This window comes from Musca domestica, unplaced genomic scaffold (assembly GCF_030504385.1).
Source record: "Musca domestica strain aabys unplaced genomic scaffold, Musca_domestica.polishedcontigs.V.1.1 35, whole genome shotgun sequence".
NCBI lineage: Eukaryota > Metazoa > Arthropoda > Insecta > Diptera > Muscidae > Musca > Musca domestica.
In genome coordinates, this window is record NW_026712315.1 from 6365074 (window position 1) to 6392857 (window position 27784).

Sequence of the window (27784 nt, forward strand, 5' to 3'; positions counted from 1 at the left end):
TAGAATTATTGAGATGTGCCAAGTTTAAAAATAATCGGATGTTCATATCGCGTTTTATGAGCTTCATAGTTATTCAGAATTTTGAACCCTTTGTGGCGGAGGTACCAGAAGTAATGGACAGATATATTCCATTTTAACATCTGATTATGTGTTAATAGAGATATTGAAATTAGTGAAATTTGAAGAGAATCGGATGTTTATTTCGCGTTTTATAAGACCTATATTTATTCAAAATTTTGACCCTTTGCTGGGGAGTTGGGGAGAAGGAGTTGTCCTACAAACTCCATGTTCCTATCTGGTCTTGTGTTGGTAGAAATATTTGGATGTGCCAAGTTTGAAAATAATCGGATGTTCATTTCGCACTTTTATGAGCTTCATACTTATTCAGAATTTTGAACCCTTTGTGGCGGAGGTACCAGAAGTAATGGACAGATATATTCCATTTTAACACCTGATTATGTGTTGATAAAGATATTGGAATGCTTGAAATTTGAAGAGAATCGGATGCTCATTTCGCGTTTTATTAGCTTCATAGTTAGGCAAAATTGTGACCAATATATTCCATCTTCACATCTGATTATGTGTTGATAGAAATATTGGGATGAAGAGAAGAGAATAGGATGCTTAGGGTTATAATTTTTCAAAATTTAAAAATTTAAAGTGGATCCGATATTGTCCATTGTCCATATCGTCCACCTGACACAGCACTGATACAAATATAACAATATTTGCAAAAATTTTGAACACATTTAGATCACCCGTTCTTGTTGTGTGGGCAAAATTATTTTCTTTGTAAATTTAGATCTTTTGTGGGGGAGGTACTGAACTTGATCGAAGTTTGATAATAACATTACGATCTACCAAGTTTGAATCAAATCGGATACTGTCTTCGAGATTTTTCGTGAGCGCCAGCCAGACAGACGGACGGACGGACGGACAATGTCCTGAAAGGGATTTGGTCCAAAGGGACCTAGGGTCTAAAATCGTTTTTTCGATGAGGCAAGTTTTGAATGATTCTCTATCTAGCCATATGACTGATAGTATAACAACTAAAAAAGCTTCCAAGTTCGGACGGGCCTAACTTTTAATATCCTCCACTATTTGGATGGAACTTGAAATTTTTCAAAAAAAAAAAAAAAAAAAATAAGTAAATAAATCGAATGCTACCGTTATATGAGGACTAAACGAAGGCATGGGCCTGCTTACGAAATTTTGTGTCATTGGCTGTAGTACCCATTTTCAATTTCGAAATACAATTTCAAATACAAAATTTAAAACGGTTCCAGCGAATAATTTTGCTAAAATCATTAAATTATCGAATATCGGGAGGTACAGTGGGCCTGCACACGAAACATTTGTCATAGGCTGTAGTACCCATTACGAACTTTAAATATGAAATTTGGAATAATTCCATGAAATAATCATGAAAATAGCGAATATCGGGAGGTACCATTATATGGGGACTTTACGAAAACGTGGACCGACATGGCCCATTCACGAACTTAATCTGCCTACTGGTAAACTATGTATGTATGCAAAATTTTAGCCTTTTATCTCAATTCGTTCGAAAGATAGCGTGATTACAACAGACAGACGGAGGGACATTGCTATATCGTCTTAGAATTTTAAGCTGATCCAGAATATATATACCTCGTAGGGTCTATTATGAATATTTCGAGGAGTTAAAAAGGGGAATGACAAAGCTTATATACCCTCCGTAGAATGGTGGAGGGTATAAAAAAACTCAACTGGGCTTCTCCTATTACCGATGTAGCGAGAAATGCCTTCCGAGCCAATTTCGGCAGTGGTCCAAAAAACTATTCAGAAAATAACTACAAATTTACCAATTCGGGCCCAACCAGATTTTCTCTACCAAGGGGGTCCGAATTTCTTCAACAACCTGATGAAACTCTGTGTGTCGTTCATATATTGAATATAGAATAGAATAGAATTTTAAGCTGATCCAGAATATATATACTTCGTAGAGTCCATAATGAATATTTCGAGGAGTGACAAAGCTTATATACCCTCCGTAGAATGCTGGAGGGTATAAAACACTCAACTGGGATTCTCCTATTACCGTTGTAGCCAGAAATGCCTTCCGATACAATTTCGGCAGGGGTCTAATAGACTATTCAGAAATTATCTACAAATTGACCAATACGGGCCCAACCAGATTTTCTCTACTAAGGGGGTCTGAATTTCTTCAACAACCTGATGAACCTCTGTGTGTCGTTCATATATTGAATAATTCATATAAATTTGATAATTCTTTTATAAAAAGACGACGTTTTCTATATTTAAGATACCTTCATAGATCCTCTATAATTCAGAGAAGTTTTCAAGGTTTGAACGGATCTATAGACGGCCTTCAGCTGGTCTTAAATAAATTGAAAAACTTCAAGAAGTCTTCTTTAATATGATAAAAATATATCTTGTGATATTGGGGGGGGGGGGGGGGGGGGCTAATGTGGAACTTTTATAAACAGAAAACATTCTGTGAGCTTCTTATTCTCAGTAAACCTTTTGCATAATTTCTATATCCTGAAGGGGTTTTAAAGATCGTTTGCTAATAGTATAACTTTTGATGGTCTTCTATTAAACTACTGCATTCTAAAAAAATACTCTCTTCTATAGGTCTTTTGCAAATATTGCTGTTTTGACTTTGAATATATTCTTAAAATATCCCCTTTTTATACCCTCCACCATACTATGGAGGGTATATTCATTTTGTCATTCCGTTTGTAACTCCTCGAAATACTCATGTCAGACCCAACAAAGTATATATATTCTTGATCAGCGTAAAATTCTAAGACGAATTCTAGTCATGTTAGTAATGGATACTTCATGAAGTTCGTAATGGATACTAAAGCCTAAGACCGAAAATTATCTGTGCAGGTCCACGTCTTCGTATAACGGTTCCCATCGATATTTGGTATTTTGATGATTTTAGCGACATTATTTAACGGAATCGTTCCAAATTTGGTAATTGAAGTTCGTAATAGATACTACAGCATAAAACATGGGCCATGTACGTCCACGTCTTCGTATAGCCCCCATATACCGTACACCCCCCCCCCCCCCCCCGATATTCGGTATTTTGATGATTTTAGCGACATTATCTACTGGGATTGTTTCAAATGTCGCATGTGAAGTTCGTAATGCATACTTCATCCCATGCCAGAAAATTATCTGAGCAGGTCCACGTCTTCGTATAGCCCCCATATAACGGTACCCCCCATATATTTGGTATTTTGATGATTTTAGCTACATTATAAATAGATTTTTCTTCAAGTATGCAGGTCCACGTTGTCGTATAGGCATTCGGTATTTTTGAGATTTTAACAGATTTTTAACGGATTTTATTTATTTTTTTTTTTTGGAAATTGCCAAATTTGTACAAAATGGTGGAGGGTATTAACAGCTTTTTTACTTGTTAGTTCTGCAAGAAGTCTTGGTAGTCCTTCGAAAAATATTCTCAAAAAATAAATATTTTATAAAATATTACAAAACCCATTATTATCTCTGCTATATTGGCTACCCTAATCAAAAAAAAAAAAAAAAAAAAAAAAAAAAAAAAAAAAACATCTTGTGCAGATTCTACATTTGATTAAGGTCATTTGATATTGTTTTCCCTTTTTTGTCGCTCAGACAGGAAATTGTGTCTCCCCCTCTCATGCTCCCTGCGACAAAAACAAATATCTATAACTGGAATTCAAACATTCCTGCAAAAAGCGATTAAAAACAAAATCGTTGATGCATCGCTTGAATGGCAATGGAAATGAAATATGACAAGAAAAGTCGATCAATTCCAAATGAATTTGATGTAGGCTCCTCTTCATCAAATTCGTACTCGTAGGCAAGAAGAAGTATTTGAAATTAGAAGATATTTCAGAAACAGCAAACAACAACGACGACAACAACAAAAAGACCTCCAATACCAAAACTGGAACAATTTCTATGGTTCAATTAAATGAACTTTTCTTGATGATGATGACGATGTGTGGCGTTTCCTATGACCAAACTGGCCTAATTGAGAATGCGTGCGTACCATCGTGTGTACGTAGTGACGACTCTGTGGTGTTGCCCAGAGGCAGTGGCCAAATCAATTCATCCATCATTGCAAGCATTGCATCCAGTCATCCGTCCATCCAACCAGCCAGCCAGCAATCCATTCGAACATTTGTACACCAACGACCGACCAACTAACCAAGTAGTCAGCCAAGCGCATAGCAATCTATCTTTGGCCTCCATTAGAATGCGTTTGTCGTAATTTAAAGTTTTGAGTTTTTTTTTTTTTTTTTTTTTTTTTTTTTTGGTTTTCGCTTTTTTTAAATGCTCAAAAAAAGAGATGGAAATAATTTTGTGTCTGTTTGTTTGTTTTTTTTTTTTTTAAATGCACAACAAAATCCAAAAATAAAACAATAACAACAAATAGACGAATACGAAAACATAACGCGAACGCAAGTTGTTTATGCAACAATAATTTGAGTGTGTGTGTGTGTGTGTGTGTGGATTGCCAGCCGCTTTGGACCACTGACTCTACCGGCAACATGCTTCGAACATGGTCTTGTGAGCAGCGGATCTCTAAACAGTTTTAAGTTTCAGAAATAGTTTCTGTGTGTTCTGTTGAAAAAAAAAAGAAAAATATTCAAAAAATATGTATACTCGGATCACACTTTGCTGGCAGCCGGACAAAGTGGCAGCAATGCCGCACTAGGTTGTTGTTGCTGTTGTCGTTGTTATAATTACTTAGTAATGCAACGGTGATACAGCGGAACCATCTACTCAGTGTTAAGTTTTCAGTATTCACTGTTTTATGCCCTCAGCCATATGGCTAGAGAGGATAAATTTAATTTGGGCAAAACGCGCCTCATCGAAATAACGGTTTTAAACTGTAAGTCTCTTTGGACCAAATTCGTTCCAGGACGTTTGGAGTTGATATAGAGGTGACCGTCCGTCTGTCTGGGGTGCCCACAATAGCTCTCGAAAAGAATTTCCGATTTGGCCCAAACTTGGTAATATTATTGTCCGAGTTCGGTGATGGGAAATATAGGTCCACTCATTCTGGTACATCCCTTACAAAAGCTCGAATTTTTCAAAAAATATTTTCCTACACAGAAAGAGAAAGGATAATCTGATTTTTCTCCAACTTTCTAAATTCCAATATTTGCATCAGTCCTAGGCCAGGTGCGAAAATGGACAATATCAGTCCGCTTAATCAAGTACCTCCCTCACAGAAGGTCTTAATTTTTATTAATTATGACCCATAAAGTGAAATGTAAGAGATCGATGGTCTTCAAATCATATTAATTTTATTAAACCAAGGTCTGGTATGAAGATGGAATATATCGGTCCACTCTTTCTGGTACCTCTCCCGGAAAGGGTCAAAATTTTGAACATTATAAAACGCGAAATTTCCATCCGATTCCCTTTAAACTTGGCACAACTCAATACTTCTATCAACACAAGAGTAGTTTTAAAGTCCGTAGAGATGGAACCATTCCTTCTGGTACATCATCACAAAGGGTCAAAATTTTGAATACCCATGAATATTCTTATAAAAAGCGAAATTACAATCCGATTCAATTGAGACTTGGCACAACTAATTATTTCTATTAACACAAGATCTGTTATAAAGATGGTAGAGATCGGCACATTCCTTCTGGTACCTCCCCCACAAAGGGTCAAAGTTTCGAATAGCCAAAAACGATCATAAAATCCGAAATAAGCATTCGGTTCATTTTATATTTCACACATTCCATTATTTCTCCTTACACAAGATCTGCTGAGAAGATGGAATATATCGGTCCACTGGTTTTGGTACCTCCCCCCACAAAGAGTCAAAGTTTTGAATATCCGCGAAGCTCATAAAATGCGAAATCAACATTCGATTCCATTAGGACTTGGTACATCTTAACATATCCATGGGCTAATGAACTATTATAAAGATGGTAGAGATCGGACCATTTCTTCTGGTACCTCACCCACAAAGAGTAAATGATTTGAATAGCCAAAACTATCATAAAATCCGAAATAAGCACACGGTTCTCTTCATATTTCACACATCACATTATATCCACTAACACAAGATTTGCTGTGCAGATGGAAAAAAATCGGCTCACTCCTTCTGGTACCTCTCCCACAAAGGGTCAACATTTTGTATCATGAAACCCGAAATTAATATCCGATTACATTCAAATTTGGTACAACTCAATACAAAATGAGATAAAAGAAACTGCAACAACGTCAAACACCATCTTTTTAAAATTTTTTCTTTAAATTTTTGTGAATCAGACCAAATAATGTCGGAATTAGCATCAAATTTTAGAATAAGTTTAGATTTGTTCGAATTGGTCACCTTTGGCACGAATTATGGCCTTCAAACGGACAATGAAACCGTCAGACGCTGTTTGGTGGCCATTGTGCGCTGGAAATAAAGCAAGGAACCTGATTTTGTAACCATTCTTGAGTGGCGCATGTTGAGTGTAATGGTGCTGAGTCCTGATTAATTGTCCAAGGTCTGCGGCCAAAATGTTTGCGTGCCCAAGGCATACCCTCTAGAATATTTTCGCGATACTATTCGGAATTTCTTCTGATGCCACCGGTCGATTAATACGAGCGGACAGCGACCATCGGCTGTTATGGCGGCCCACACCATCACCATGGCCGGCGCTTGAGTTCTGGTGGCCAACCGAAGGTGCACATTTTCAGCTGACCTCCTTGGCAAATAAACACGACCATTTTGTTTGTTTACAAACTGCTGAACAACGAATGTTTTCTCATCGGAGAAAACCAAAATTCGGCAGTTCACCACTTTCGGCCAAACGAAGCAACTCTTTAGCTCTTTTGAGTCTATTTTCTTTCTGTTGCGGTGTAAGTTCTTGCACTTTTTGGAATTTCAATAGCTTTACCCCGAGTTAATTTTTCAATAATTGCCGAATGGCCATTTTTCGGCCACTGCGACGCGGGTTTGGATCAGGTCGCTTCTTTACTTTTCGAACTATTTCTGCTTATGTTGATGTTTTCTTCCGTCCACTTCCTTGAAATCGGGCTACGCCCCCAGTATCACGGTAACGGGTAATTGTACGAGACACAAAAGATTTATCCACATTTAAATGGACGATAGCCACTTGTTTTCCAGCCAAATAAAGGGTGTTTTTTTAAGCTAGATAGAACTTTAAATTGTAAAAAGTAACACAAAAAATTAAATTTTGCTCTGACAAATCATCATAAATAGACTCACACTTGAAAAACGCTACGAAATTGATTTCGAGAAGTTGACCTGTCAAGTGGCCTCCAAGGTCGTGGGATTTGACACCTCTCGATTATTTCCTGTGGGGATACGTGAAGTCACTGGTTTATGCTTATAAACCAGCAACAATTGACGCCTTGAAGGCCAGCATTGTTCGTGACATACGGCAAGCAGTGCTCGAAAAATTGGACGTCCAGAATGCACTTCGTCAAGACCAGCCGCGGTGCCATATGCCCGAAATTATTTTCAAATGTTAATGTCACGTATTGATCTTTCGAACAAGAAAAGTTTTTTTGATTAAAATTAAATTTTTTGTGTTATTTGTTACAATTTCAAGTTCTATTAGCCTTAAAAAAACAGCCTTTATAAAGAAATCACGCTTCAATGCCATCACGAATAACTTTTTTCTGGAAAATTCAGACCAAAATGCTTTTGTACACTTGTAGACCATATAATAAGCTACCACTGGAATAATTTTAACAGCTGTCGGACGAGTGGCTTAGAAATGACAGCAGTCTGAAGTTGGTAGCAGTTTTTTCATCCCCAAACCTAACACGTTGCAATATTTGATTCATATTTATTTAGGTCCGATACAAAATGAAAATATTGGCCTATTCCTTCGCAACATACTCCATGGCCAAGTCAAAATATATTGAAATAATCGAACATTAGCTGGGGGTATACATCTGTCGGGTAAACCAACTGACAATTTTAACTGGTTTTTTTTTTCGGGAAGTTTCTCAACTTTCCGGATGATTAAATAGCTAAAAAACTCTAATTAACAACGCCAATGACATTCGAGGATATGTGCAAAACTTTCATCCTTTGGCATGTACCTCAAGTTTCTGATATGAGTTTGAATATGAAATGAGTTCTCAAGAATGCGGATGACCTAATTTTTTTCAGGACGTGCAGGAGTCAGGATAACAACGTTCATTTTCCTCTGTAGATGTATGTGTATGTAGCATATTATTTACATCCTTAGAAATGGATTACTTATTTGTGTATGAGATAGACAAGTTCGGTAGATTCTAAATTCATGTGGATAAGAGTGAACATAAAGGTATATCCTCTTATGTTCCTTAGAGGGCAATGTACACTAAAAATATATTCTTTATAATTTCCTGAGAATCCTCTTAAAATTTCAACGAGTTTGTGGCACAAACAAATGAAGTTCGCAAGCTACTCTGAAAAACTTGAGAAAAAATTATAATCTGCTATCATACCCCGCAAAGAAATTCATTAAGATGTAAATAGAAATATGTTTGCGACATATAAGTACTGCTTTTTTTTGGCTTTTCGTTAGGAAAATATAAATAGCCATTTCGTGCTCACATGTCCTTGTTAAAATAATGGGTCGGTAACTACATTTGTAATGAGTATTTTTTTCAGGGTAGTTTATTTGGTCAAACAAAAACAAAATCCAATTGAATTATTAAGACAAATATCCAGATAAACAGATTTTACTTACGATTATTTTACTAATGGAAATGTAATCAAGTTTAATATCTGAAATTAGAAAAGTAAAAACAATTATTAATAATAAAGAAATATGGACCTGTTTTTCTTCATAAATAACCCCAATACACCTTCGCGTGGAAGACTTATGGGAACACCAAAACACAGAAAGTAGAAAGTTCTCCTCTTATAACACCAGAAAATCGTCTCATAGAAAAACGGGAAATTTCTTACAGAAGAGTGGAAATGTCTTGTCACAAAAGCCTAGAAACTGTTCTCAAAAAAAAAAAAAATAAAAAAAAGACAGGCGGATTTGTCATAGATAACACCAAGGTCTTCTTAAAGAAGACGATACGCTCTTCTTATAGAACAAGTTAGAAGGTCTTCTCATAGAGGGTCAGAAGGATGTATAATTGAGGGCCAGAAGTTCTGTTCATAGAAGGCACGAACTTCTCAAAGAAGGTCCGAAGGTCCTCACATAAAAAATCAGAAAATTGACTTATGGAAGGATAGAAGGTTTTTTTCGCAGAATATAAGAAGGTTTTTCCAGAGAAGGTCAGAAAGTATTCTCAAAGAAGATCTGAAGGTCTACTCATAGAATGCCGGATGGTCTTCATAATAAAATGAGAAGATCCTCTTAGATAGTCTTCTCAGCGAAGGCCAGCATGTCTTCTCAAAGAAAACCAAAAAAAAAAATGAAAATCATCTGTTGAAGGCCAGAATGTCTTCTAAGAGGATGCCGTAAGGCTTTTTCAGAGGGGCTCAGGGAGTCTTTCGCATGAAGGTCAAGAGACATTCTCAAGCTGGCCAAAATGACTTCACAGGAGATGTATTTTCTCAAAAGGACTGGGAATCCTACCTTAGAAGCCCGAAAGGTCCTCTTATAGAAGATACAAGTTCTGTTCATAGAAGGTCTCGAGGGGGCCATACGCTCTTCTCATACAAAGTCAGACGGCCTTTCCAAAGTAGGCCTTTTCAACGAAAGCCAGAAGGTCTTCTCAAAGAAGACCAGAAGGTCTTTTTAGAGAAGTTCTGTAGTTCTTCTCAGTGAAAACCAGAAGGTATTTTCAATGAAAGCCAGAATGTTTTCTCAAAAAAGACCAAAGAGGCTTCTCAAAAAAATCCAAAAGCCCTTCTCAAAAAGACCAGGCCGTCGCATAGGTGATCATCTATTAGAAGGCCAGAAAGTCTTCTCAGAGGAGACCAGAAGGTCTTCTCAGGGAAGGCCAGATGGTCTTCTCAGGGAAGGCCAGTTAGTCTCCTCTCATATGAGGCCAGAAGGTCTTCTCTCAGATGAGACCAGAAGGTCTCTTCTCAGACAAGACCAGAAGGTTTATTCTCAGAGGAGGCTAATAGGTCTATTCTCAGAGGAGGCCAGAAGGTCTCCTCTCATATAAGGCCAGAAGGTTTTCTCTCAGATAAGGCTAGAAGGTCTCCTCTCAGAGGAGGCCAGAAGGTATGTTCTCAGAGGTGGCCAGAAGGTCTTCTCAGAGAAGGTCAGAAGGTCTCCTCTCAGATGAGGCCAGAAGGTCTTCACAGAGAAGGCCATAAGGTCTTCGCAGAGTAGGCTATAATGTCACAGAGAAGGCCATAATGTCTTCACAGCTAATGCCATAAGGTCTTCACAGAGAAGGGCATAAGGTCTTCTCAGAGAAGCCCAGAAGGTCTTCTCGGAGATTATAAAAATCTATTTTCAGAGAACAAGAGGCCTACTCATGGTGGCCAAAATATCTCCTCAGGGGAGGTCAGAATGTCTTTTCAGAGGAGGTATTTTCTCAAAAATCTGGGAAACTTCTCTCAGAAGCCCGGAAGTTTCACTTATAGAATATAAAAGACCTACTCATAGAAGACCATAAGGTCTTCTCAGAGAAGGCCAAATATCTTCTCATAGAAGGCCAGAAGGTCTTCTCATAGAAGGCCAGAAGATTTCTCATAGAAGGCCAAAAGGAGTTATTCTCAAAGAAGACCAGAAAGGCCTCTCAGAGCTAAAACGTATTTTCAGAGAAGCCAGAAGGTTTTCTCAGAGAAGCCCAGAAGATCTTCTCAGAGAAGCCCAGAAGGTCTTCTCAGAGATGCCCAAAAGGTCTCCTCAAAGAATATAAATAGCTATTTTTTAAGGAAGGCAATAAGACCCATTATATACGATCCGAAAACCTATTAAACGAGAACCAACAGGTCTTCTCATAAAATACCTCTTATTCTTATCAACAGAATAGGTCTTGTCATGAATTATTAGGCTAGAACTGTTTTCCGATCTCCTTTAACATTCGCATCCTTCGCACACAATTAAATGTCATGTTTAAATTTCTCCCCAAAATAAATTTGATAAAAACCCTCCAAATAATGTCCCAAATGACATTAACTAATTACAGGATATGAGATAATTTGTTGCAATATTTTCGCATAATGAATATGTATCAAAGGACCACCCCGTTGCACCCCTGCCACAGCTCCCAAGTGTCATCGGTTGACATTTTAATGAGAATGTTGTGAAATGTTGAGGCCAACCACAGTGGAAAAACAAACACAAAATAATTACAACAGCCAACAACAGCAACAACAAATTTTGCAAATAATTAAAATTGAATTTTCCCAACCAAGCTGCCGTTGGTGATGGTGGTGTTGCCAACCTCTTCAACCACTACTACTCGTATTAATTAACATCATCATCTGCAGCGTCAGGAACAGCTGCGGCGGCAGCGATGTGACAAGAATGCAACTTGTTATGGTTTGGCTTAATGTGAAGTTGCAACACATTTTTTGTGAGAGTGTGTGCGTTAGTGTGGAAATTAAACTTGAATTGCTGGGTGGTAGTGGGGAGGGTGTCATAACTCACAGAAATGGAAAATAGACCGTCCGGCAGAGTCTACGCTTCTGTGTGGCGAGCGGCCAGAGATGACAGAGATAATGTCGCAGTGACGATATTCGGGTTTGCTGGAGCACTTCAAAGCGGGGGGAGGCGAGTGATGAGGAAACAACTTGAATTAATTACCGTTACAAAATAATATATTTAAATTAAACAACAGCAGCATAATTGTTAAACCATGATAATGCTGATGATCTGGAATTGATGATAATGCCGACGAATGGAAAAATGGAAAATTAAAAAAACCCGAACTGTTGTTCAATGACAGAGGGGAACAGTGGTTTCAAAGAATGTTGGAAAGAAATTTGAATGTGGAGGTATAATAATTCCAAAAAAATCGAATGAAGATATAATAATCCTTAAAAAGAAATTATTTCCAAAAACTCCCAATCAAAGGCATGGTAGTCCTTGGAAAACTAAACATTAAAAAACATGCACAATTAGAGGTTTGAGGATCCATGTTAAAATGTCTTTAAAAATTTAGAAATGGAATCGAGATATTCCTTGTAGAATTAATTAATTAATAAAAAAAGAAAATTGCAGACCTCTTAAAGATATCAAGAAAATATTTTTTTTTAAATAAATGAAATCAAACTTGGAAGCCTGATAGTTCTTGAAAAAATAAATTCAAAAAATCACGTTCTTGAAGATGTGTATTCAAAAAATTCTGATAATCCTTTTAAAAACAAATTTAAAAAATAGTAAATGGAGTTCTAGATACACTATTGAATTCCTTAAAATCCATGTTAACAAGAAGTAGAAAGAAGCCCGAGACTAGATAATCGTATAACGCTTTGAAATCATCTATGAAAAATACTTCTGCTCAATTTGCGATTGAAAATTATTTTTAGAAATCCCCATCCCTTCAACGGCTTTTAAATAAAATTTTTAAAATCCAAAAAGTATTTTAAAAATGAATTGAAAAAAAATCTACGTCTCTTCGCTGGTTCTTGACAAATATTTAAAAAAATGCCAGGTCTTAGAAACATATTTTTAAAAATCCATGTCACTTCGATGACCCTTAAAAAATCCTTGTCCCGTCGATTGTCGTTAAAAAATAATTTAAAAAAAACCGCGTTTCTTCTATGGTCTATAAACACATTAAATATAAATCGACGTCCCTTCGATGGTTTTTATAAAATATTTTTTAAAAATTTACGTCACTTCGACGGTCCTTAAAATGATAGTTTTTAAAAATACACGTCACTTCGACGGTCCTTAAAAATTATTTTTTTTCAAATCCATGTCCCTTCAATGGTCCCTAAAAATTATTTTTAAAAAAATCCAGGCCTCTTTGATGGTTCTTAAAAAATATAATTAAAAAAATCCAGGTCTCTTTGATGGTTCTTAAAAAATATATTAAAAAATCCACGTCCCTCCAATGGTCCCTAAAAATATGTTTAAAAAATCCACGTCCCTTCAATGGTTCTTAAAAATACATTTTTAAAAAATATTCTTAAAAAATCCACGTCTTTTCCAGGGTCCTTAAAAATAATTTTTAAAAAGTATTTTTAAGAAGTATTTTTAAAAAATCGACGTCTGTTCTAAGGTCCTTCAAAAAATTTTAAAAAATCCACGTCTATTCTAGGTTTCTTAAAAATCATTTTTAAAAATTATTTTTAAAAAATCGACGACTGTTCTAGGATCCTTCAAAAAATGTAAAAAAATCCACGTCTATTCTAGGGTCCTTCAAAAAATGTAAAAAAATCCACGTCTACTCTAGGGTCCTTCAAAAAATTAAAAAAAAATCCACGTCTATTCTAGGGTCCTTTAAAAAATTTAAAAAAATCCACGTCTATTGTAGGGTTCTTTAAAAATTTTTAAAAAATCCACGTCCGTTCTAGGGACTTTAATATTTTTTTTTAATTAACCCACGTCTCTTCTAGGATTCTTACAAATATTTTTATAAAATCCACGTCTTTTCTAGGGCCCTTAAAGGTATTTTTGAAAAATCCACATCTCTTCTACGGTCCCTAAAAATTATTTTTAAAAAATCCACGTCTCTTCTAGGGTCCTTAAAAATATTTTTAAAAAATACGTCTACTTTTAATTGTCCCTAAAAATTATTTTTAAAAAATCCACGTCTCATCGATGGTCCTAAAAAAATATTAAAAAATCCAGAACTGTTGGTCCATTTGAGTCCTTAAAAATATTTTTGAAAAAATCCACGTCTTTTCTATGGTCCTTAAAAATATTTTTGTAAAAAATCCAGGACTTTTCTTTGTCCATTAAAAATATTTTTTTAAAAATCCACATCTTTTCTATGGTCTTTAAATTTTTTTTTAAAATCCACTGCTTTTCTATGGTCCTTAAAAATAATTTTTAAAAAATCCACGTCTTTTCTATGGTCCTTAGAAATATTTTTTAAAAAATCCAGTCTCTTTTAGGGTCCTTAAAAATATTTTCAAAAGATCTACATCACTTTGATGGCTCTTAAAAATATATATTTTTTTTAAAATCCACGTCTGTTGGCCCTTTTGAAAAATATTTGAAAAAAAAATATACGTTTCTTCAATGGTCTGAAAAATATCTATCTTTAAAAAATATGACCCTGGAAGCCTTGTCAAAAATTCCCGTCATTCGAGAAAATTTTGCAAAAAACACTCCACGCCTGTTGGAGTTAAAAAAGAGAAAATAAATCCACGATTGTTATCCTTGTGATCCTCTAAAAAATCTTATGTTATGGGATTTCGGACCTTGAAAAAATATTTTTTTTGTTATTTTTTACCACAGTTATTATCGATAGTGGTAAAACGATATCTGTGGCTAATTATCAGCACATTTGCTGGACTGCCACTGTGTATCTGTATCTGTCGGTCTCTATGTGTGTGGCGTATAGTTCAATGTTGCCTCATGGCGTAAATTCAATGCTGTCTCCGGCGAGGATGACGATGCGCATCAGCAACAAGTCAAGTGTTACAAAAACGTATTAATTTCAATGGAACAACGATAAAATAGCAACAAAAACTACAACAACAACAATAAAAAAAAACTCGTTTAGTTGTAAACAGAAAATGCAGCTGAAATTGAAATTAAAACTGCCACTGGTGTTGGTGGTGCTGCTCTTGGCTTTCAGTGGAGGAAAACGGTGGCAGCAGCAGCAGCATTACAAAAAGGGAAATTGACTTGATTATGACATAATACGTTTCGTACTTACTTAGCATAATCATGGAACCAAGAAATCGACCATCCACCCTCTACTCAATGACAAATCAAAAAAAAAAAAACATTTCCATATGAATGAAAATTTGAAAAGAGCAGAAAGGAGGAGCCCCTTCCCCCGGTTGCTAAATTGAAATGAAAACTTAATTAATGACAGTGACATATGTATGTTTGTCATAACAAATGTTTTCCATCCGTCTACAGAGTCACAAAAAACAGTAGCAGATTCTCCCCAAGCAGTTGGCCGCCCAACCAACCACTGCAGCAGGAGACAATGATGTTGCAACAAAACAAAAAGTGCAGACTCGACATAATTTGTTTTTATAAAAATTAATAGTTTGTAATCATTACTAATTGAGGACAATCTACAGAGAGAAAGAAAGAAGAAAAAATTTGAAATATTTATTTTATTCAATCAAGCAGCCCACCACTCAGTCTTCCAGCAGATGCAAGGAGTAGCAGCAGGAAAAAAAAATCCAACAAATTGAATTTTTTTATTCAAACAACAAATCACATTAATTTTTCTTTTTAATTTGTTTTTATGAGAAAAGAAAAAACAACAACAAACATGTGTCTCATTAAAAGCAACAAACATACTTATTTTTTCTGTGAAATATGAGAACTCAATCTCTCAAAAATATAAATGACTTCCTTTTGGTCAATTTTAAGGCTTCGAGGTATGGTAGGCATGATGAAGGGAAAGGTGGAGGGTGGTTTGATGAAAACAGACAAAAAAAAAAAAAAAAACAACAAACAAACATGTGTGGGAACCTTAAAACAATTTATGATTTAGTTTTTTTGTACAGGTGTGTCCTTTTAACGGTATTTGTCCTGCATTTCCACAACCACACATACAACAAATCCAATGGGGGAAATTATCAAATTTTAAATTCACATGGGACCTATCTGTCTATTTTCAAAAGGGTGGTTTCATTTAGCACCCCATAAAAGTGCTAATTAAAAAAAACTAAATATTTTCAAACAATTCTAATATCCTTTGGAGCGGTTACTTCAAATGGCCAGAGGAAATGAATTTATTGACCCACAAAGGGAAGTTCAAGAAAGGAAATGAGGAAATTTTCAATGGAGATTGTTCAGACCCTGAAAAAATGGGTTGTAAAAGGCGCCTTGATGTAGATATTCTTCGTTTCCTGGGTTTGGTGGTCTCTTCAAAAATATACGTGTATTGAATAGTCCTGCAGACGATTTGTAGATGGTCGTTTGCCTACAAATACGGTGTTCTGAGTAGAGAAGAAAGTCTTCTGATTACGATCTGCACAAGGTCTTCATGACCATAGAAGAACTGAAGAAGGTCTTCTGAGTACAGTAGACCTGTAGAAGGTTCTCCGACTACAGAAGACCTGTAGGAAGTTTTCTGACTACAGAAGACCTATAAAGACCAGAGGAAATCTTCGGACTTCAGAAGACCAGCAGAAGGTCTTCTGATTGTAGAAGGGCTTCTAAGTACAGAAGACCTATAAAAGTTCTTCTGAGTACAGAAGACCTGTGGAATTTCTTCTGAGTGCAGAAGACCTGCAGATGGTTTTCAGAGTACAGAAGACCTGTATAAAGTCTTCTAAATGCAGAAGACCTGTGGAAGGTCTCTGAGTGCAGGAGACCTGTAGATGGTCTTTAGAGTACAGAAGACCTATGTAAAGACTTCTGAGTACAGAGGATCTTTAGAAGGTCCTCTGAGTACATGAAACGTGTAGAAAGTCTTCGATCTACAGAAGACCTATAGAAAGACCTTTGTGTACAGAATAACTGAAGAAAGTTTTCTGACTACAGTAAACCTGTAGAAGGCCTTATGACTATGGCAGACCTATGGAAGTTTTTCTGACTACAGAAGACCTGTAGAAAGTCTTCCGTCTACAGAAGACCTTAAGACAGAAGACATGAAGAACATTTTCTGACTAAAGAAGACCTGTAGAAAGAAGATATTCTGATTACAAAAGACCTGCCTGAATACAAAAGACCTATAGAAGGTCTTCCGACTACAGAATATCTGTAGAAAGTCTTCTGACTATAGAAGAACTCTAGAAGGTCCTCTAACTACAGAAGACCTATAGAAAGCCGTTTGACTATAGTCTTCTGCCTACAGAAGACCTATAAAAGGTCTTCTGAGCAGAAAAGACCTGTAGAAAGTCTTCTGACTACAGTAAACCTGTAGAAGCTCTTCTGACTAATGAAGACCTATAAAAGTTCTTCTAACTCAGAAGACCTTCAATGCAGAGAAGGTCTTCTGAGTGCAGAAGGCTTGAAGAAAGTCTTCAGACTACAAAAGACCTATAGAAGATTTTCTAAGTACAGAAGACATGAAGAAAGTTTTCTAAGTATAAAAGACCTGTAGAAGGTCTCCCAACCACAGAAGACCTTAGAAGGTCTTCTGACGATAGGAGACCTGTAGAGGGTCTTTTGCCTACAAAGGACCTGTAGAATGTTTTCTGTCTACAGCAGATTTTTTAGAAATTCTTCAGCCTACAGAAACCTCTAAAAGGACCCCAATTCGTCGAAAAATTACAGTATTTTGACTCGCATAAACACGATTCTGAACCACTGTGGGTCGCATTAGTTTTTCACTGCAACTAATCCACATTCATATCTAAAGCACGAATGCATGCAAAATCTATTCCCAAACGTATTCACTCTCAATTACTCTTGATTCTCTGCGAACAAGTGTTAATTATGGGAATTTTTTTCAAATAAATTAATAAATAAATCCAATTGCCAATCGGTTGGCTGGCTGACTGGTACTTTGTTCTAAAATGAAATGACTTTTGAAACTGGGTCAGAACCTCAATCCATGACAAGCGAATGCAATCATCAATCACCGTGAACGACGAAAGAAAATTGAAACGCATTTGCCGCCCGTCCGTCGAGTAAATGACTTGAAACGAAAATGAAAAAAAAAAAAAATATATTTAAAACAGAAAATCCAACGTTTACAACAAAGCTAATGTCAAGCATATCTTTCCATTAAATGTAAATATTATTTTTATTTTGAAATTTATTCTAAAGCATTGAGATTTTCCGTTGAATGCGTAAAAGCAAAAAAAAAAAAAAACGTTCTTTTGAATGACAAAAAAAGTGATTAGTACTTCCGAATGTTTAATTGCGTCTACACTTACTCAAATCAATGCAGATGCATATGCATATCTGTACATAGGTGTGTATGCAGATTTTAGCTTTACAAATATTATTTGTTTTCAAAAAAAGACCCTCTCAGTTGACGGCAAAATCTGAAAATTGACTTAAAATGCAATTAAAAGTGAATTTGAATGAAACAAAACGCGTATTACAAAAAAAATGTTAACAACAAAACCAAACAACAATAAAGCCACAAAGTTGTTAACAATTTACAACAAAACAAAAACACATCAAGTGTTGTTGTTTTTGTTGGAAATTGAGAACAATGGTATGGATTAACATGAAGTTTTGTTGTAATGTTTTACAAGTAACATGAAACACGTAGAGAACTACAGTGGAACCCGGTTATAAGTGACACTACCTTAGATGGTTGTGGATGTACACAAATTTGTTTATTTTAAATACAAAATATGAAATAAAGAGAACATTATCTTATATACATTTGAAAAAGGCTCTCCATTGACCTTTTCTATTATCCTTCCGGCTACCGTATTGTCGAAGTATTTTTTGTCGAACCTTCTTCGTAATTGAGCTGGGCTTATTGCCCTCTATTCATAAATTCTTGGAGTAATCTCATCTTTGAGAACCTTAGCCCAACTTGCTCAGAATAATTAATATATCTATACCCTTGAGCTTGGCACTTTTCTAGCTTCCGAGGAAGCTCGATCGTTTTTCAATTCTCAACCTTTCTTGGATAGAACTTTGTTAGATCACCGATGGCTCTTTGATACCATTATGGATAGTTTAATGATATTTTATCGACAGCTTATTAGAACCTTAAAGCTGGAGAGGGTCTTCTGACTACAGAAGACCTGTAGAACGTCTTATGACTGTAGAAGACCTGTAGAAGGTGTTCGGATTGCAGAAGACCTGTGAAAAGTTTTCTGAGAGCCCAAAACCTGTAGAAGGTCTTCAGAGTGCAGAATACCTGTAGGAGGTTTTATGAGTACCGAGACCTGTAGATCTTCTGAATACACAAAAACCTGTAGAGGGTCTTCCGACTGCAGAGGACCTCTAGTAGGCCTTCTAACTACGGAAATTCTCTAGAAAGTCTTCTGAGTAAATTAGATCTCAAGATGGTCTTCTGGCTACAAAATACCTGTAGAAGGTCTACTGACTACGGAAGACTTGTAGAAGGTCTTCTGACTACAGAGGACTTTTCTCCTGATTACAGAATGCTCGTAGAAGGTCTCCTGACTACAGAAGGCTTGAAGAAGGTATTTTAACTACAGAAGACTTGTAGAAGGTCTTCTGATTACAAACGACTTGTAGAGAGTCTTTTGACTATAAAAGACTTGTAGGTGGTCTTCTGACTACAAAATACTTGTAGAAGGTTAAGATGGTCTTCTGACTACAGAAGACCTGTAGAACGTAGAAGACTGTATAAGGTCGTCTGACTACGAAAGACTGGTAGAAAGTCTTCTAACTACAGAAGACTTGTAATAGATATCCTGACTACAGAATGTGTGTAGAAGGTCTCCTGACTACAGAAGACCTGTAGAAGGTCTTCTGACTACAAAAGACTTGTAGAAGGTCTTCTGACTACAGAAGACTTGTAGAAGCTCTCCTGACTACAGAAGACCTGTTGAGAGTTTTCCATCTACAGAAGACCTGAAGAAGGTCTTCTGACTACAGATGACCTTAAGAATATCTTCAGACTACGGAGGACATGTAGAATGTCTTCAGACTACGGAGGACCTGCAGAATGTCTTTTAACTATAGAAGACCTATAGAAATTCTTCTGAGTACAGCAGACCTGTGGAAGGTCGCCTAACTACGGAAGACCTGTGGAAAGTCTTCTACTCACAGAAGACCTGTGGAAGATCTTCTAACTACAGAGGACCTGTTGAAGGTCTTCTAACTACAGAAGACCTATAGAAAATATACTGAGTACACAAGTTACAGATGAAGGACAGTCCATAACTATCGATAACTTATGAGTAACGCGTCGATGTATCATAGACAACTCGTAGGAAGCTCATTGAAAGTTCATTGGCAGCATATCGATTGGTCGATAAATTACCGATAGTTCGTCGATAAATCTATAATAAAATCGATATCAAAGCTTATCAAAAATGTATCAATAGTTCTTCACATGTTTGTCGGGAGCACATCCACAGCTCGTCAATAACTCATTGGTAGATCGGCGATCACATCAGATCTCTGGTTATCAGGTTTTAAAAGAATCGCTGAGTTGTTTCGCAAATTATAAGAAATGTAATTGACCCCTTCGTGGGGAAGGTACCAGAAGAAGTAGACCCATATATTCCATCTTCGCACCAGGTCTTTTATTAATAGAAATATTAGGATGTGCCAAGTTTGAAAATAATCGGATGTTCGTTTCGCGCTTTATGAGCTTCATCGTTATTCAAAACTCGACTCCTTTGTGGGGGGAGATACCAGAAGAAATGGAGCCATAAATTTCATCTTCGCACCAGGTCTTGTGTTAGTAGAAATATCGGGAAGTGCTAAGTTTGAAAATAATTGGATACTCGTTTCGTGTTGTATGAGCTTCATAGATAGTTAGAAGGTTCCATAAGGATTGGACCGATGCATCCCATCTTCGCACCTGATTATGTGTTGATAGAAATATTGGGTTGTGTGAAATTTAAAGAGGAGCGGATTCTTATTTCAGCAGTTATAAGAGAAATAATTATTCAAAATTTTCACCCTTTGCAGGAGAGATACCTGATGGAGTGGGCCGATATCCAGTTTTGCAGATGCCCCAGCACTGTTGCAAATATTAGGAATCTCTTTCTATGAATTAAGTTATTTTCTGTGAAAAATTTGTTATTTTTTGGGGGAGGTACTGGAAGAAATGGTCTGATATTGTCGGTCTCCGAACTTGATTTAAGTTTGACAATAATACAACCATGTATAATGTTTAGATCAAATCTGATACTCCCTTCGAGAGTTATCGTTCGTCCGGACGAACGGATAGCCCTAGTTCGACTCCAAATGTCCTGAAACGGCTTTGGTCCAAAGAGTCCTATAGGGTCTCAGACTGTTATTTCGATGAGACATGTTTCGACCGTATCAAATGATATATACAGAGTGAGATAAAAATACTGCAACAAAGTCAAACGCCATAATTTTTACATTTGTATTTTAATTTTTATTGAATGAAAGCAAAAAATGTCGGAAATAGCATCACATTTTAGAATAAGTTTAGATTTGTTCGAATTGGTAACCTTTGGCACGAATTATGGCCTTTAAACGGTCAATGAAATTGTCACACGCTGCCAGAATGTTGCTCTTACCATGGCCGGTGCTTGGGTTCTGTGGCCAACCGAAAGTGCACATTTTCAGCTGATCTCTTTGGCAAGTAAACACGATTGTTTACAAACTGCTGGACAACGAATGTTTTCTCATCGAAAAAAAAAAAAAAAAAAAAATTCAGCAGTTCACCGATTTCGGCCAAGCGAAGCAACTCTTTAGCTCTTTTGAGTCTATTTTCTTTCTGTTGCGGTGTAAGTTCTTGCACTTTTTTGAATTTCAATGGTTTTACTCCGAGTTCATTTTTCAATATTTGCCGAATGGAAAATTGCGATATGTTCAGCTCACGACCATTTTTCGGCCACTGCGATACGGGTTTCGCTTCTTTACTTTTCGAACCATTTCTGCCGATGTTGCTTTTTTCTTCCGTACACTTCCTTGACGTCGGGCTATGATACCACGGTAACGAGCGATGGTGCGAGACACAAACGATTTATTCACATTTAAATGCTGGAGTGCTCTAACGATAGCCACTTGTGGTTTTCCAGGCAAATATAAAAAAAATCACGCTATCCAGCTTGAATTCAATCACGAGTAACTTTTTTTCTGGAAAATTCTCACCAAAATGCTTTTGTACCCTTGTAAACAATATAATGAGCTGTCACTGGAATAATTTTAACAGCTGTCGGACGAGTGGCTTAGAAATGACAGCAGTCTGAAATTGGTTGCAGTTTTTTTTTTTTCATCTCACCCTGTACCTTCTCTAGCCATATGGCTGAGGGTATAATGAGAATCATCTAAAGTGCTGGTTATTGACTCTACCTTAAGCGGATAGAATAGTTATGCCTTTGAAAGCTCTATGATCATCATCGTTCCCCCAGTTTGACTGTGTTCAAATCCCATTTGTAAATATTTTTGGACCTGCATAAATTCCCATTGTATGTTTGCAAATATCGTTTTTTTTTAATTTCCTTAAACAAAAAAAAAACAAGTAAAAAAGCTGTAAGTTCGGCCGGGCCGAACTTTTAATACCCTCCACCATTTGGTACAAATTTGGCAATTTCCAAAAAAAAAAAATAAAATAAATAAATAAATAAAAAAATAAAATAAAAAAAATCCTTTAAAAATTCTGTTAAAATCTTAAAAATACCGAATGTCTATACGACGACGTATACATGCATAGGCAACTTTTGTCATAAGTTATTACAACATTTAAATGCGAAACATGAAGAAAAATTTGTTTATAATGTAGCTAAAATCATCAAAATACCGAATATAGGGGGTTCCGTTATATGGGGGCTATACCAAGACGTGGACCTGCACAGACAATTTTCTGGCATGGGCTGAAGTATCCATTACGAACTTCAAATGCGAAATTTAAAACAATCCCGGTAAATAATGTCGCTAAAATCATCAAAATACCGAATATCGGGGGGTACGGTATATGGGGCCTATACGAAGACGTGGACCTACATGGTCCATTTTCTGTTTTCTGCTGCAGTATCTATTACGAACTTCAAATACCAAATTTGGAACGGTTCCGTTAAATAATGTCGCTAAAATCATCAAAATACCGAATATCGGGGGGTACGGTATATGGGGGCTATACGAAGACGTGGATCTACATGGTCCATTTTCTGTTTTCTGCTGCAGTATCTTTTACGAACTTCAAATACCAAATTTGGAACGGTTCCGTTAAATAATGTCGCTAAAATCATCAAAATACCGAATATCGGGGGGTACCGTTATATGGGGGCTATACGAAGACGTGGACCTGCACAGATAATTTTCTGTCTTAGGCTGTAGTATCCATTACGAACTTCAAATGCCAAATTTGAAACAATTCCGGTGAATAATGTCGCTAAAATCATCAAAATACCGAATATCGAGAGGTACCGTTATATGGGGGCTATATGAAAACTTGGACCTACATGACCCATTTACGAACTTAACCTGCCTACTGGAAAAATATACATGTGTGCAAAATTTTAGCCTTCTATCTCAATTCGTTCGAAAGATAGCGTGATTACAACAGACAGACTGACAGACAGACAGACAGACGGACAGACAGACAGACACACAGACAGACAGACGGACATGGCTAAATCGTCTTAGAATTTTACGCTGATCAAGAATATATATACTTTGTTGGGTCTGACGTGAGTATTTCGAGGAGTTACAAACGGAATGACAAAATTAATATACCCTCCATAGTATGGTGGAGGGTATAAAAATTATGTTAATGTTCACACCAAAGAATTCCGAATGGCCAGAATGAGAGAAAAACGAAACAATTTTAGTCAACAACAACACGAACATCAACACCAGCTACACGACAACAACCACGACGGCGATGACGATAATGACGATGTCGTTGGTGATAATGTTAATGATGACAATCTTCTGAATGTCTGCCTGCCAGGCTTTAAACTTAGAAAATGCACTACTCGCACAGGCTGACTGGCCGACCGACCATACGCTCATGGGATCGTTCGGTCATGTATAGTAATAATAATGATGTTGTTGTTTTTCACTTTTTTATTAAAATGCGTCGTTTTTTCCGATCATTACAACGATATGCGGACAGGCAACAACAACAAAAAATAATTCAAACAGTCACGGCAGTGTGGATCTAAACAAAAGTCACTTTTACTACAAAAACGAAAAAAAAAAAAACAACAATAATAATTACAACAAAATGTTATGGTAATGTTTGAGTTGTTGTAAATGGTAGTGGCGGAGGTGATGCCAACTGCATTGCATTGGCTGCGGCGGCTTATTAGTCATTCATTTCATGCAGAACTCACACACAGGCACAAATACCACCACTACACGCATTCTTAACAAAATGATCAAACAGCAATGACAACAGTTTTTTACTGCCTTGGAGTTGATGAGCTATTGCCAAGGAGCAGGGAAAGGAGTCACCATAGAGCAATGGTCGTTTATATTTGCCTTGTCCTGACTTTATTGCTTTTATGCGCTGCTGCTGTTGTTGCCTTTGGTCAGTCAATGCTCTGCCAATGAGGAGTAGTGGAAGCCAAAAGGCAAACCGATATTAAATGGGTAACAAAATGATTTTTCCACAGGAAGGCAGCAAGATCGGCGACTAACAGGCCACGTAGTAACTGCCGGACAAAAACTCAGAAGTTTAGATTGAAATTGTATTTATTTCAGAAGAAACAAAAAATACAAAAAGTTTCCTACAGAATGGGGTTGCCAGATATCCTAAAAGGTATCATGGCAGACATCTCAAAAAAACACATATTAGAAAACCATGCGACCAATAGATCGCATATTAGGAGTCTAAAAAACTAATACATTAGAAGACCTAAATGGTCTTCTATTAACATACAGGGTTGTCCATATTCGAAGGACCCATCTGGCAAGGCCATAACTTTTGTCAGAGATGTCACATCGACATACCGCGTTTGAAGCGTCAGTCCAAACAGATTTTTACCATGAACCCAATACACGCCACGCGAGCGCTCTGAAATAGTCAATTGTGTCAATTGAAGTCAATTGTGAAAACCCAACGTGCTTTTAAAACATTAAAAATGTGAGAAGTGCGCCTTCTAAGAACACCATTAAGCGTTTATACGAACAATTTTCGACTGGTAAGGCTCTTTCTAATCCGAAGAGGCCATATAAAAGTCGACCAAGGCGATCGGCCGAGAATATCGCTGCCGTACGAGCCAGTGTTGAGAGGTCCCCAGGAACATCCCAAAAACGCCGTTCTCAGCAGTTGGGCATGGCTCGGTCCACTTTACCACGGATTATTCGCATTGATTTGCATTTGTTCCCGTACAAAATTCAATTGACGCAAAGAATGTTGCCTGCGGACAAGCCTCGTCGATTGGAATAGGCCCAAAGGTCTTCTATTAAAAAGGTATTCTATTCAACTCGTATTTGAGAACCAAGAAGACCAAGAGGTCTTCTGTTAGGAGCCCAAAAAAACTAATATCAGACGATCTAATAGGACTTCTACAGGGTGAGATAAAAAAAACTGCAACAAAGTCAAGCGCCATAATTTTTAAATTTTATTGAATGAAAGTAAAAAATGTCGGAGATAGCATCAAATTTTAGAATAAGTATAGTCTGCGGCCAAAATGTTTGCATGCCCAAGGCCTTAATACACCCTCCAGAATATTTTCCCGATATTCGACACTTATTCTGATGCCATGGTCGATTAATACGAACGGAGAGCGACCATCAGCAGTTATGGCGACCCACACCATCACCATGGCCGGCGCTTGAGTTCTGGTGGCCAACCGAAGGTCCACATTTTCAGCTGACCTCTTCGGCAAGTAAACACGATCTCCTTGGCACGTAAACACCCATTCTTGGGTGGCCGGTGCTGAGTCAGGACTTAATACACCTTCCAGAATATGTTCGATAATATTCGGCATTTATTCTGATGCCATGGTCGAGAAATACGAACGGAGAGCCACAATCGGCTGATATGGCGACCCACACCATCACCATGGCCGGCGCTTGAGTTCTGATGGCCAACCGAAGGTGCACATTTTCAGCTGACTTCTTTGGCAAGTAAACACGATATCCTTGGCACGTAAACACCCATTCCTGGGTGGCGGGTGCTGAGTGGATGGAGTCCTGTTGGAATGTCCAAGGTCTGTGGCCAAAATGTTTGAGTGCCTAAGGTTTTAATACATTTATTCTGATGCCATGGTCGAGTAATACGAAGGGAGAGCGAGCATCGGCTGTTATGGCGACCCACACCATCACCATGGACGGCGCTTGAGTTCTGGTGGCCAACCGAAGGTCCACATTTTCAGCTAACCTCTTTGGCAAGTAAACACGATCCCCTTGGTACGTAAACACCCATTCTTGGGTGGCGGGTGCTGAGTGGATGGAGTCCTGTTGGAATGTCCAAGGTCTGTGGCCAAAATGTTTGAGTGGCTAAGGCTTTAATACACCCTACAGAATATTTTCGCGAAAATATTCGGCATTAATTCTGATGCCATGGTCGATTAATACGAACGACCATCGGCTGTTATGGCGGCCCACACCATTACCACGGCTGGCGCTTGAGTTCTGGTGGCACATTTTCAGCTGACCTCTTTGGCAAGTAAACACGATCATTTTGTTGTTGTTTACAAACTGCTGGACAACGAATCTTTTCTCATCGGAGAAAACCAAATTCGACAGTTCACCACTTTCGGCCAAGCGAAACAACTCCCTAGCTCTTTTGACTCTATTTTCTTTCTGTTGCGCTGTAAGTTCTTGCACGTTTTGGAATTTCAATGGCCCCCGAGCTCATTTTTTAATACTTGCCGAATCGAATATTGCGATATGTTCAGCTCACGAGCCATTTTTCGGCCACTGCGATGCGGGTTTCGATTAAGTCGCTTTCTTACTGCTGATGTTGCTGTTTTCTTCCGTCCACTTCCTTGACGTCGGGTAACGAGCGATGGTACGAGACACAAAAGATTTATTCACATTTAAATGCTGGAGTGCTCTAAGGATAGCCACCTGTGGTTTTTCAGTCAAATACAAAGAAATTACACTATCACGCTTGAATTCCGTCACGAATAACTTTTGGTCTGGAAAATTCTCACCAAAATGCTTTTGTACGCTTGTAAACAATATAATGATATGTCACTGGAATAATTTTAGCAGCTGTCGGACGAGTGGCTTAGAAATGACAGCAGTCTTAAGTCGGTTGCATTTTTTTTCATCTCACCCTGTATAAGGAAAAAAGGACTTCGTTTAGAAAGTCAAGAGGTTTTCTATTTGAAGTCCATTTATTAGAAGGCCCAAACCTGTGACTCAAAAGGGAAAAAGATCATCCAACAGAAGACCAATGGGGAGACCAAAAGAGATGTTTTTTTAGGAATGCCTTCTGTGAGAAAGCCAATCGGCCTTGTATTTCAAAGCGAAGAAATTCTTCAAAGACGAACAAGTTATTCCATGAAAACATTTTGTTTTTGGAAAAGCGAGGTGTCTCCCCTTAAAATGCCAACAAATTCTATATCTTTTAAAATATTGCCCCATGTAGACCTGGCTGCATACCGCCACCTCTTCCTGCGTAACGTTTGCACAAAATGTGCACAAATACGTTGCAAGCCTTCAACACTTTGAGCAATAAACTTTTACGATTTGTGTTTATATACCACATTCATCTATGTCGATTTGTATGTAAGTGTGTATGTATGTATGTATGTATGCATGTGTGTTAGTATGTCCGCAAACACAAACTAAAGTATATAAATCTAAAATAAAATTCTTCTCGGTCAAATGCGAACGGACCTAAGTGACATTTGGAGTAAATGAACAAGAGCAACGATATGGGTTATGTCCTCCCATTCCCCACAGTCCGAGACCCAGATAGTCCTTTAAACATATTTTTATTTTAAATCCAATTAATAAAATATTATCTATTCAAAAATTCTATAAATATACAGGGTGAGTTGAAAAAACTACAACCAACTTCAGACTGCTGTCATTTCTAAGCCGCTCGTCCGACAGCTGTTAAAATTATTCCAGTGACAGCTTATTTTATTGTTTACAAACGTACAAAAGCATTTTGGTGAGAATTTTCCAGAAAAAAAAGTTATTCGTGATGGAATTCAAGCGTGATAGTGCGATTTCTTTATATTTGGCTGGAAAGCCACAAGTGGCTATCGTTAGAGCACTCCAGCCTTTAAATGTGAAAAAAA

At 37.2% G+C, this 27784-nt stretch overlaps 1 protein-coding gene across 2 annotated transcripts in view; it reads right to left on the minus strand.

The window, feature by feature from the left end:
• Nucleotides 1–27784, minus strand: part of LOC131803917 (uncharacterized) — a 289037-nt gene that overhangs the window by 89806 nt on the left and 171447 nt on the right. For both annotated transcript variants that reach the window (XM_059125839.1, XM_059125841.1), the window contains exon 3: nt 8727–8764. The gene's annotated coding sequence lies outside the window, so the exon portion shown is untranslated. The remainder of the gene's footprint in view (nt 1–8726; nt 8765–27784) is intronic.